Source organism: Mytilus californianus, unplaced genomic scaffold (genome assembly GCF_021869535.1).
Source record: "Mytilus californianus isolate M0D057914Y unplaced genomic scaffold, xbMytCali1.0.p SCAF_3, whole genome shotgun sequence".
Taxonomy (NCBI): domain Eukaryota; kingdom Metazoa; phylum Mollusca; class Bivalvia; order Mytilida; family Mytilidae; genus Mytilus; species Mytilus californianus.
This window is the reverse complement of record NW_026262679.1, coordinates 5,058,451-5,070,676: the sequence shown is the minus strand read 5'-3', so window position 1 is coordinate 5,070,676 and position 12,226 is coordinate 5,058,451. Positions and strand designations below refer to the sequence as shown.

General features: G+C 32.7%; 1 protein-coding gene across 1 annotated transcript in view; it reads left to right on the top strand.

Moving 5' to 3' along the window:
* The first annotated feature begins 475 nt into the window (after positions 1-475).
* LOC127732896 (tubulin polyglutamylase TTLL13-like) overlaps positions 476-12,226 on the top strand; it is a 64,614-nt gene continuing 52,863 nt past the window's right edge. Inside the window, exon 1 of the mRNA XM_052242073.1 lies at positions 476-582. The gene's annotated coding sequence lies outside the window, so the exon portion shown is untranslated. The remainder of the gene's footprint in view (positions 583-12,226) is intronic.

The following is a 12,226-nucleotide window of genomic DNA, read 5'->3' as shown; positions in this document are numbered from 1 at the left end:
AAACAAAATAAAATAAAAAATTTATAATTGAAGTTAATATCGCAGGCGCTTGGGGCACGGATCCATTTACCTGTTTTTGTTTTTGTATTTAGATTTTCTTTTAATTCTTTAACTTATTTTCCCCTTTTGTGTGTTCTTGTCCTCTCCACACAAAATTACCATGAATTTAGTTTATATATGCTTCCCTCTAAATAAGATGCAATAAAACAACATATTATATTCTATTCTAACTTAATTATGTTGGCGATTCCTCTCCGGTGTATTTCATATGTACAACCAAGTTGTCCCTTTATTATTGTGGGGTTACTCAGCAACGTATATCAATACGCTTTCTCGATATATTAAATGGTTTTCTCGCGCGAAAAAAGGAACAAACTATGTTCAGATAATAAAATAATTTTAAAACTATGAAGTGTCACAAAAATGCCCATCATTTCCCAAACTTTGGTCAATAAAATGGTTAAAAAATAGTGCGGAAGGAGAAAATTGCAATGGGAGTGCTTTACCTCCACCATTTTTAAACAACATGGAGGATAGTGTATGGGAAATCAGATAAAGTTATGTCTTTCTATCTACCTCCAGGTAACTTCCATTCATATCGCATTTTAGTTGAACGCCAGTGTTGCCCTTGTCTCACTTTTAACCGTCGAGCAGTTTATGCACTTGCAAACTTTTATTGTTGAGGTGTTTACGTTTTGAAAACTCCACTCGAGTCTCTATTTACAAATTACAGTAGTCAGTACAGTATTCAGTAGCTAGCTTTAATATAATATATAACTGTCTTGTATATACATGACAAATAATTGCAATTTACGTTGGATAAACAGACCACGCTGATCGTTTTTGCTTTATGAAAGAGAGTCCTCTGTGTCTCTGCAAGTTCAGATCGTTGTTAGTGTTACTTGTAGTTGTAGTGCAAAAAGGTTGACAAATGGTATGAGTAAAGGTGGTAAGGATCTTTATCAAAATCTCTGTATTTGTCTCCATTTTTGTTAATTTCCAGATTTTGGAATCAAAATAAAAGCTGGTACTAATCTGGGGGTAAAAATTAGAATATGGGGTTGAAAGCAAGTTGAAGTCACACCATATCTCTTATTTGTCAAATACACCTTATAGCTATTTGTCCCCCATTACTGGACAAAGGTTCACGTAGAAATTTGACTTCATAGAAGAAAATAACTGACGCCACAATGGAAAAGTGATTGTTGTATGACGTCAATAGTTCAACTGGCGCAGATTCTTGGGTCAAGCAGCGCAGATTTCCAAATAGCGATAAAGTCTATACACCAAACTTGAATTGTTTTTTTATGAATGAGTTACACTGGTTGACCCGGGGTCAATCAGCGTAAATGACGTCACCAAACAATCAGTTCTAACTGTGACGAAATAGCATAAGCATTGTGACGTGGGAAATTTACGGGATAGTGCACAAATTTGAAAGTCTTCTATACACATTTTACTTGATCTTCCAATCCAGGGATCTCCATGACCTGTTTTATGATGGTGCACAGCCATTGTTGTATTATCTTCTGCCATTGTCAAATGATCCCGTCATTTTTAGATAACTACACTACACCGAATTTGTCCGACATTACTGGACATTACAGAAGTTCCTGTAAAATTTGACGTCATAGTAGATAATGTTTGACGCCTCAAAGGAAAGGTGATTGTTGTATGATGTCAATAGTTCCTGTCGGGTCAAGTGGCACAGATCCCAAAATAGCGATAAGGTCTATTGAAAGGTGTAGACAAAATTTGTTTTCGTTTCGCTAGCAACTGCCATTTTTGTTAGCAATTTTAATCAATTGCATGTAATTGCATAACCCCTATTGTAAAATTTGTATTATAATCCAAAGAGTCCTTATTACTGAGGGATATATGGCTAACGACTTGTGCAGGTAGTTCAAGACATCAGACAGAAGAACACTTGATCAACAGACATGACAGAGACGATTAATTGCAATATTTTATAACTTTTCAGCAAATGCTAATGAAAATTTAGATTTAAAAATAATATTTAAATTCAATTACGAAGAAAAAAGTTTAACAAGTCGAACACATGCTTTTATTGATTTTTCGCATTCAGCATCCCCCTATTTAAACGAGTACAAGGTTATGCTATTAAAGGAGACATGACACGATTTTTAATTTGTGTTTCAAAATTTTTATTTATACTTAACTTTCCCCCAAAATACATCGATAGCAATATAAGTGTCAACTATTTAGGAAAATATGTATTTTAATGAGATTTAAATGCAACGATTTATCAACCTGTCAAATATGCATATTTCCATCCCGGAAGTCACTCAGAACGAGGCTACTACGTCAGTGGTTACATTCATTCATATTGACATATGGGTACAGCACAAATTTAGTTTCGATTATTATCCAACAAAACGCATGACAGTGATAAACAATGATTATGTGTGATGCCGATGGATTCAACAGTATAATTAAAAAGAATATTGATATGATATTTTCTGTTTTTTGAATGACACACAGACTTAGAAGGTGTAAAAAATGGGACTTTTTTTACAAGCCCAAACTACACTTCTTTCCGCCCACTTTCATAAGGAATCCAGAGTTGGGGTCTCGGGTGCCATGCCATGAGTTCATCATAGGTCACAGGTGTACGGTACAGATGATTGAGTTTCGCAATTTCAGGTGTCACTCCACATGGGGGATTGATAAGACATATAGTGATTACGCAATATTACTTCATAAGCTCTTTGTGTACATCCTGGATGTTGGTTTTGCCGAGGGCACAGGTGAGATTGGAATATATTATTGTTGTGTACAGTAAAACAGGTACAACTACCTGATCATATATATGATTAATGAATACCTGTAGTACGACCATACAATACCCTATGCACCACCAATTAAATACCCTAACCCGTGTTGATAACTAATAGACAACCTGTATATATATATCTTATTTTTATTGCTTTTAAGAATATGCAGATATAAAAAGGTTTATAACAGATGCATTTTTTAATTGACTTCTTGAGATGGAAAAGTAATATTCTTGTATGCTTGCAAGTCTATAACTCCATAAGAAATTGTTAGACAAAAAGCATAAAAAGCAAACAAGGAAATTATACGAGAATGTGAATCATAAGTCTTTTACATTCTTTTTCTGACACATTCCCTATTTCCATTCTCAATTTTATTATATTGAACATCGAATATAATCATTGACAACTATTTAGTTGGTAAAGATTCAGATGATGAAAAACATTTCTTTTTAAAATGGAAACTTTATAATAAATGAAGAAAGTGTCGTTTACCGTACGGCCTCCAATAATGAGAATACCCCATACCGTATATTCGGCTATAAAAGTTCTCAACGTGAAAATGTGAAACAATTTTAACGAGAAAACTAACTTATTTATAACAAAATAATTTCCGTAGACAAAAATTGACAGACATGAATCAACGACAACCACTGATCTATATGCTCCTGATTTAAGACAGGCACATTCAAAATGTGTCAGTGGTATATGTTTGTGAGCGCCTACGGTACCCTCTCCCCATCCCAACGTGTGACAGTAGTCTTACAGCAGTACATAAGAACTATAAAAATCAGTCTAACGCAAAAGATCGGTACTAAGTATAGAAACCCCTAACGTTAAAACACTGGAGACAACACACAAATACTGTTAGCTTGATCAAAGCCAAGTACAGCTAATACACAACTCATGTTCTTGAAGACTGAAGTACGTTACAGGTATACATTTTCCTCTCAGTCCGATTGAAAATCTAACATTTATTCAAATGACCCCTTTTAGAAAAAATATTTTGAAAAAGAACATTATGTGTTGCGAATATTTTCCTGGACTCCAGCGTTTTGCCGGTAGCAATAAACAAATTGATTGCTAAATGATATTTGGAAGAGAGGGGTGGAAATAAGTGAATTTGAATTTACTTTGTGTAATTCCTTAAATTTAAAGTTAGATTTATAAGGGTCTGGATGGAATAGCATACTTTAGAAGTGTAGTGTAACTATATTAATTATTTCAACATAAGATAGTTTTTCTTAGAAATGTATGATTTTAAAAGGTAAATAACATAACATGTGACTAAATCACACTACAGGTGCCTTCTTACCTTTCACCTGGTCAAGTATGCTATAGTTGTCAACATTTAATCACTAAAACAACAGCCTCCAATAAATGTTTTGTATTGTGTAATTTTATACATTAGGTGAGACGTAAATAAAATATTGAATTGTTTACATAAAAGGGGGAAAGTAATAACATTGTTAATTGAATACCCTAATGCAGAAATAGTGTGATAAAGGATTTTTCACTATACAAATCCTTCGTGTGATGTATGGTTTCCAACCCAAAAAATTATAAGCATAACTTTTGGTGATAATTTATACCTATTAAAAGTCTCTATATGTAATAGAAAAAATAAATAAATAAAAACGGACACTTTGCGAACGCCTAATTTGGCTTTTACTATTGTTTTTTTCTGCTTCTGGCGCACACATAATTATAACATTACCGTAACAGAGAGAAAAAAAAGAACAATTTGATCATCAATAATTAGAAATTTATATTTTCAATCATGATTAAAAAGTAGTTTTATTTAAATGAAAAAAATGCAGAAAGCGGTCTATTAAATTTATTCATCAGACAAACCAAATATGTATGGTAACAATCCGATCAGTATTGTCTGAAAATTCATCGTTTTTGGACTCTTCGCATGAAGAATTAATATCCTTTTCTTGGTTATTTTTCCACAAACAATGTCATTATAGTTTGTCAGTAATCGGGAAAAGTGCTGTCAATACCGTCCATAGTGTATCGACATCGTCCAGTTGAGAGACATTTTCCCAGCTTGTAATCACTGACATAAGCAGGATAAGTGATCGTTATCCAATTAAAAATCATTCTTAATGACAAGCGCTGGATTCTTTGACCAGAAAAATGCTGATTTATCAGGTTTTGAACAGCAAAATTGTACAAAACATGTTTTAAGACTAATATTTATTAATTTAATAATAAAAAAAAATTAGAAAAACATCGTGTCATGTCTCCTTTAATCCCAAAACAGAACATAATTTCATGCCAATAACAACAATTATCGATCATAATGAATAACTTAAGCTTTAGTAGTTTAAAAGTAAATAGTCGAATATTAACTGCAACTTGATTATCTGAAGAAATTTTGTATCGTAATTCTGAATTCATTTTGAAATTTACTATCAAATTAATACATTCAGTTTATATTCAGAATCGAAATTATTCAAATATAAATGCATGGTCTATTACTGTGGAATTTGCAATTTTAAGTCATTAGAACCATTTCATTTTTTAACTTTTGTCCTCCAGAAATCAGTATTCAACTTTTGAAATAAATGGGTACAAAACTTCTTCTTGTTGATCCTGCAAATCGTAGATTCCAGGTCATGACTTCTGAATTGAATTTGACACAACTACTACAGGGGTGTTTGGTAGTGGCAAAAAAGATCCCCTTTTTTAAGTCTTAAAAAATTACCAATATAGAGAAAAACAACTCTCCTTCTGACAGGAAAAAACTTTTGACGTTAACTAGGTAAACAGGACAGCTGAATTGTGGATATCCTTAGCTTGACAAAAAAGAACCATGCAAACTTGACATTTGAATTGTTACAAATGACAATTAAGGAAAAATCTAGAAAGGCAACTTCTGTGGTTTTTGTCAAGTATACGAAATTTATCTTGTGAAAGTGAGACATAGCGATCCTAGATTCCGTCGTCCACGGCGTTAACATTTAGGTTCAGTCTGTGGTAAAAGTTTTTTATACATCAATAACTTTGTCAAACCTTCAAGGAATTTTATGAAATTTGGACAGAGGCTTGTTTGTTACCAAAATACAGTATCCAGAGCAAAATTTTGAAAATATCTATTTTCATTTTTCCGTATTTTACTGATAAATGGAATTAGTTTTTTTTACAGTTGACATTCAGATCTATTCAGTCTGAGGTTAAAGTTTTTCAGTCATCAATAACTTTGTCGAATATTCATGGAATTTTATGAAATTTGGACAGAGGCCTTGTTTATGCCCAATATACTATCCAGAGCAAAATTTTGAAAATACTTATTTTCATTTTTCCGTATTTTACTGATAAATGGACTTAAAACTCTTAGTTTTTTTTTACAGTTAACCAGTAAATACAGTCTGGGGTTAAAGTTTGTTACACATCAATTACTTTGTCAAAACTTCATAGAATTTTATGAAACTTGGCAGATGCTTTTTTATGAAAAAAGATAATGTCTGAAGCAAACTTTTGAAAATGTAATTTCAGTATTTTTCCGATAGATGGACTTAGTTTTTGTATTGCCTGCGAGAAAAGACGAAGTATGCAGACATAGGTATTACTATCTGGCGGCGTGAACTATTTGTATAAAATTTTATATTTCAGAAGGTAGAAGACCTGGATGTTTCATAATTTGTATGCAGATACCTTATGTTAAATTTCCATCAGTCATATGTCCATTGTCCTTGACCTCATTTTCATGGTTCAGCGACTTATTATGAGTAATAGGATAACTATATTTGTTATATGGATTCCTTGCAAGGTTTTCATGTCTGTCAGACAGAGTTCACCTGACCTTGACCTCATTTCATGGATCAGTGATCAAGGTTAAAGTTACGTGATTAGGTACGTTTCTCAAATACTATAAGCAGTAGGTCAACTATATTTGGTGTATGGAATGATTGAAATGGGTACATGTCAGTCTGGCAGGTTTCATCTGGCCTTGACCTAATTTTCATGGTTCATTTTTAAATAATAAGTTTTTGTGTTTTGGTCTGTTTTTCGAGTACTATAAGCAATTGGATTGAATACCGGTAGGTCAACTATATTTGGTGTATGGAATGATTGTAAATTTGTAAGGGTACATGTCTGTCAGGCAGGTATCATCTGTCCTTGACCTCATTTTCATGGTTCATTGGTCAATGTTAAGTTTTTATGTTTTGCTCTGTTTTTCAAGTACTATAAGCAATAGGTCAACTATATTTGGTGTATGGAATGATTGTAAGGGGTATATGTCTGTCAGCCAGGTATCATATGACCTTGACCTCATTTTCATTGTTCATTGGTCAATGTTAAGTTTTTGTGTTCTGGTCTGTTTTTCAAGTACTACAAATGTATAAGGAATAGGTCAACTATATTTGGTGTATGAAATGATTGTAAGGGATACATGTCTGTCTGGCAGGTATTTTGATTTGACCTTGACCTCATTTTCATGGTTCATTGGTCATTGGTCAATGTAAAGTTTTTGTGTTTTGGTTGTTTTTTCAAGTACTATAAGCAATAGGTCAACTTTATTTGGTGTATGGAATGATTGTAAGGTTCACATGACTGTCTTGCTAGTATAATCTGACCTTGACCTCATTTTCATTGTTCATTGGTCAATGTAAAGTTTTTATACGACCGCAAAAAAAATTTGTGGTCGTATATTGGTATGACATTGACGTCGTCGTCCTCGTCGTCGTCGTCCGAAGACACATTGGTTTTCGCACTCTAACTTTAGTTTAAGTGAATGGATCTTTTTGAAATTTGACCATAAGGTTAAATACCACAAAAGGAAGGTTGGGATTGATTTTGGGGGTTATGGTACCAACCGTTAAGGAATTAGGGGCCAAAAATAAGCATTTTCTAGTTTCCAGACAATAACTGTGGAATGGTGTATGGATCTCTCTGAAATTATACTACAAGTTTCCATACCACAAAGGGATGGTTAGGATTTGCTTTGGGGGGTTATGGCTCAAACCGTTTAGGAATTAGGGGCAAAAAAGGGGGAAAAACAAGGTTGTCCTGGTTAATGGACAAATACTTTAGTACAAAACATAATTTAAAGCAGTGTAAGGGAGATAAATCAAATACATCATTGAAATTATCTCCCTTACACTGCTTTTAAATTATGTATAAAGTAATGGTTAATGAACAATAAAGATAATTTAAAACAGTGTAAGGGAGGTAATCCAAATACAATGTTTTGGTTACTTCCCTTACACTGCTTTAAAATTATGTTTAAAGAAATGCATATTTATAAAGGAAGACCAGTAAAAATATCTGCAAATGTTGCATCTTTTTTTTTTTACAAAAAAATCCATATGAAAGATTTGACACTATATTTTTAATTCTATTATAAAATAGATTAAGTTAGCACTATGGTAAATTTAAATGGGTAATTATGGTTGCCAACTCCATTGGAAATTTGAATTGAAATTATGACTATATCTTGAGGGAAAGAATTTTTTTTGGGGAAAAAAGGGCGGGGGGATAAAAAGAAATTGTGGGGGGTCAATTTTTTCTCATTTCAGATTTCAGAAATTAAAAAGAATTGTTCTTCAAATATTATTTTTTTTTCAAATTTCAAATATTGAAAAATTTCAAGAAGTAATCTTTAATTGCACAGTATGGCGCATTAGATTTGTAAAATCTTTGACCACATTTATTTATTTGTTATGCCGAATCTGACAGTGTATTTAGATTTTTAATTTTGGGTCCAGTTTTCAAATTGGTCTACATTAAGGTCCAAAGGGTCCAAAATTAAACTTTGTTTGATTTTAGCAAAAATTGAATATATGAGGTTCTTTGATATGCTGAATCTAAACATGTATTTAGATTTTTGATTTTTGGCCCAGTTTTCAAGTTGGTCCAAATTGGGGTCCAAAATTAAACTTTGTTTGATTTCAACAAAAATTGAATATATGGGGTTCTTTGATATGCTGAATCTAACCATGTATTTAGATTTTTTATTTGTGGACCCTGTTATCAAATTGGTCTACATTAAGGTCCAAAGGGTCCAAAATTAAACTTAGTTTGATTTCAACAAAAATTGAATTTTTGGGGTTCTTTGATATGCTGAATCTAAACATGTGTTTAGATTTTTGATTATGGGCCCAGTTTTCAAGTTGGTCCAAGATAGGGTCCAGTATTTAAACTTTGTTTGATTTCAACAAAAATTGAATATGTGGGGTTCTTTGATATGCTGAATCTAAACATGTATTTAGATTTTTGATTATGGGCCCAGTTTTCAAGTTGGTCCAAATTGGGGTCCAAAATTAAACTTTGTTTGATTTCAACAAAAATTGAATATATGAGGTTCTTTGATATGCTGAATCTAACCATGTATTTAGATTTTTATTTGTGGGCCCCGCTATCAAATTGGTTCCTATTGAGGTCAAAAGGGTCCAAAATTAAACTTTGTTTGATTTCATCAAAAATTGAATTATTGGGGTTCTTTGATATGCCAAATCTAACCGTGTTTTTAGATTTTTAATTTGGGTCCCGTTTTTTAAATTGATCTTCATTGAGGTCCAAAGGGTCCAAAATTAAACTTAGTTTGATTTTAACAAAAATTGAATTCTTGGGGTTCTTTGATATGCTGAATCTAAACATGTGTTTAGATTTTTGATTATGGGCCCAGTTTTCAAGTTGGTCCAAGATAGGGTCCAGTATTTAAACTTTGTTTGATTTCAACAAAAATTGAATATGTGGGGTTCTTTGATATGCTGAATCTAAACATGTATTTAGATTTTTGATTATGGGCCCAGTTTTCAAGTTGGTCCAAATTGGGGTCCAAAATTAAACTTTGTTTGATTTCAACAAAAATTGAATATATGAGGTTCTTTGATATGCTGAATCTAACCATGTATTTAGATTTTTATTTGTGGGCCCCGCTATCAAATTGGTTCCTATTGAGGTCAAAAGGGTCCAAAATTAAACTTTGTTTGATTTCATCAAAAATTGAATTATTGGGGTTCTTTGATATGCCAAATCTAACCGTGTTTTTAGATTTTTAATTTGGGTCCCGTTTTTTAAATTGATCTTCATTGAGGTCCAAAGGGTCCAAAATTAAACTTAGTTTGATTTTAACAAAAATTGAATTCTTGGGGTTCTTTGATATGCTGAATCTAAACATGTGTTTAGATTTTTGATTATGGGCCCAGTTTTCAAGTTGGTCCAAGATAGGGTCCAGTATTTAAACTTTGTTTGATTTCAACAAAAATTGAATATGTGGGGTTCTTTGATATGCTGAATCTAAACATGTATTTAGATTTTTGATTATGGGCCCAGTTTTCAAGTTGGTCCAAATTGGGGTCCAAAATTAAACTTTGTTTGATTTCAACAAAAATTGAATATATGAGGTTCTTTGATATGCTGAATCTAACCATGTATTTAGATTTTTATTTGTGGGCCCCGCTATCAAATTGGTTCCTATTGAGGTCAAAAGGGTCCAAAATTAAACTTTGTTTGATTTCATCAAAAATTGAATTATTGGGGTTCTTTGATATGCCAAATCTAACCGTGTTTTTAGATTTTTAATTTGGGTCCCGTTTTTTAAATTGATCTTCATTGAGGTCCAAAGGGTCCAAAATTAAACTTAGTTTGATTTTAACAAAAATTGAATTCTTGGGGTTCTTTGATATGCTGAATCTAAACATGTGTTTAGATTTTTGATTATGGGCCCAGTTTTCAAGTTGGTCCAAGTTGGGGTCCGAAATTAAACTTTGTTTGATTTCAACAAAAATTGAGTATATGGGGTTCTTTGATATGCTGAATCTAACCATGAATTTAGATTTTTTATTTGTGGGCCCCGCTATCAAATTGGTTCATATTGAGGTCAAAAGGGTCCAAAATTAAACTTTGTTTGATTTCATCAAAAATTGAATTATTGGGGTTCTTTGATATTCCAAATCTAACCGTGTATTTAGATTTTTAATTTTAAGTCCCGTTTTTATACGACCGCAAAAATTAAAAATTTTTTGGTCGTATATTGGTATGACGTTGGCGTCGTCGTCGTCGTCGTCCGGCGTCGTCCGAAGACACATTGGTTTTCGCACTCTAACTTTAGTTTAAGTGAATGGATCTCCATGAAATTTCACCATAAGGTTCAATACCACAAAAGGAAGGTTGGGATTGATTTTGGGGGTTATGGTACCAACAGTTAAGGAATTAGGGGCCAAAAAGGGGCCAAAAATAAGCATTTTTGTAACTTTCAGACAATAACTTGTGTGTAAGTGTATGGATCTCTCTGACATTGTACCACAAGGTTCCATATCACAAAGGGAAGGCTGTAATTGATTTTGGGGGTAATTGCCTCAAAATTTTAGGAATTAGGGGCCAAAAAAGGGGCAAAAAACAAGCATTTTTCTAGTTTCATGACAATAACTTGTGTGTAAGTGTTTGGATATTTCTGAAATTGTACTACAAGGTTCCATATCACAAAGGGAAAGCTGGAATTGAGTTTGGGGGTAATTGCCCGAAACGTTTAGGAATTGGGGGCCAAAAAGGGGCCAAAAATAAGCATTTTTCTAGTTTCCAGACAATAACTTGTGTTCAAGTGTATGGATCTCTCTGAAATTGTACTGCAAGGTACCATACCACAAAGGGAAGGCTGGGATTGAGTTTGGGGGTGATGAATCATAAGGGGGTTCAAAAAATTTGGGGGGGGGGATTTTTTTTTTTCTTTTTTTTTCTTTTTTTCCTTTTTTTTTTCTTTTAAAATTTTCCATTTTAAGTTGGGTTATTTCTGATTTATATTTAAAAGCAAATAATAATGATATGGTAGGAGATACACACCAAACAGGATGTGTAAATTATTATATAATAAGTATTGTGCAATAGCAAGAAATTTTCAATTGCACAGTATTGCACAATAGCAAGAAATCTTCAATTGCACAGTATTGCGCAATAGCAAGAAATCTTCAATTTAACAGTATTGCGCAATAGCAAGAAATATCCAATAGCACAATATTGCGCAATAGCAAGAAATTGTCAATTGTACAGTATTGCGCAATAGCAAGAAATATTCAATTGCACAGTATTGTGCAAAAGAAGATACTTCGTATAAATTGCTTATTTCTTGATCAATTTCAATGGGGTTTTATTCTTGAATTCTTGGGGTTCTTTGATATGCTGAATCTAACCGTGTATTAAGTTTTTGGATTTTGGGCCCCGTTTTTAAATTGGTCCACATTGAGGTCCAAAGGGTCCAAAATTAAACTTTGTTTGATTTCATCAAAAATTGAATTATTGGGGTTCTTTGATATGCCGAATCTAACCGTGTATTTAGATTTTTAATTTTGGGTCCCGTTTTTTAAATTTGTCTACATTAAGGTCCAAAGGGTCCAAAATTAAACTTAGTTTGATTTTAACAAAAATTGAATTCTTAGGGTTCTTTGATATGCTGAATCTAAACATGTGTTTAGATTTTTGAT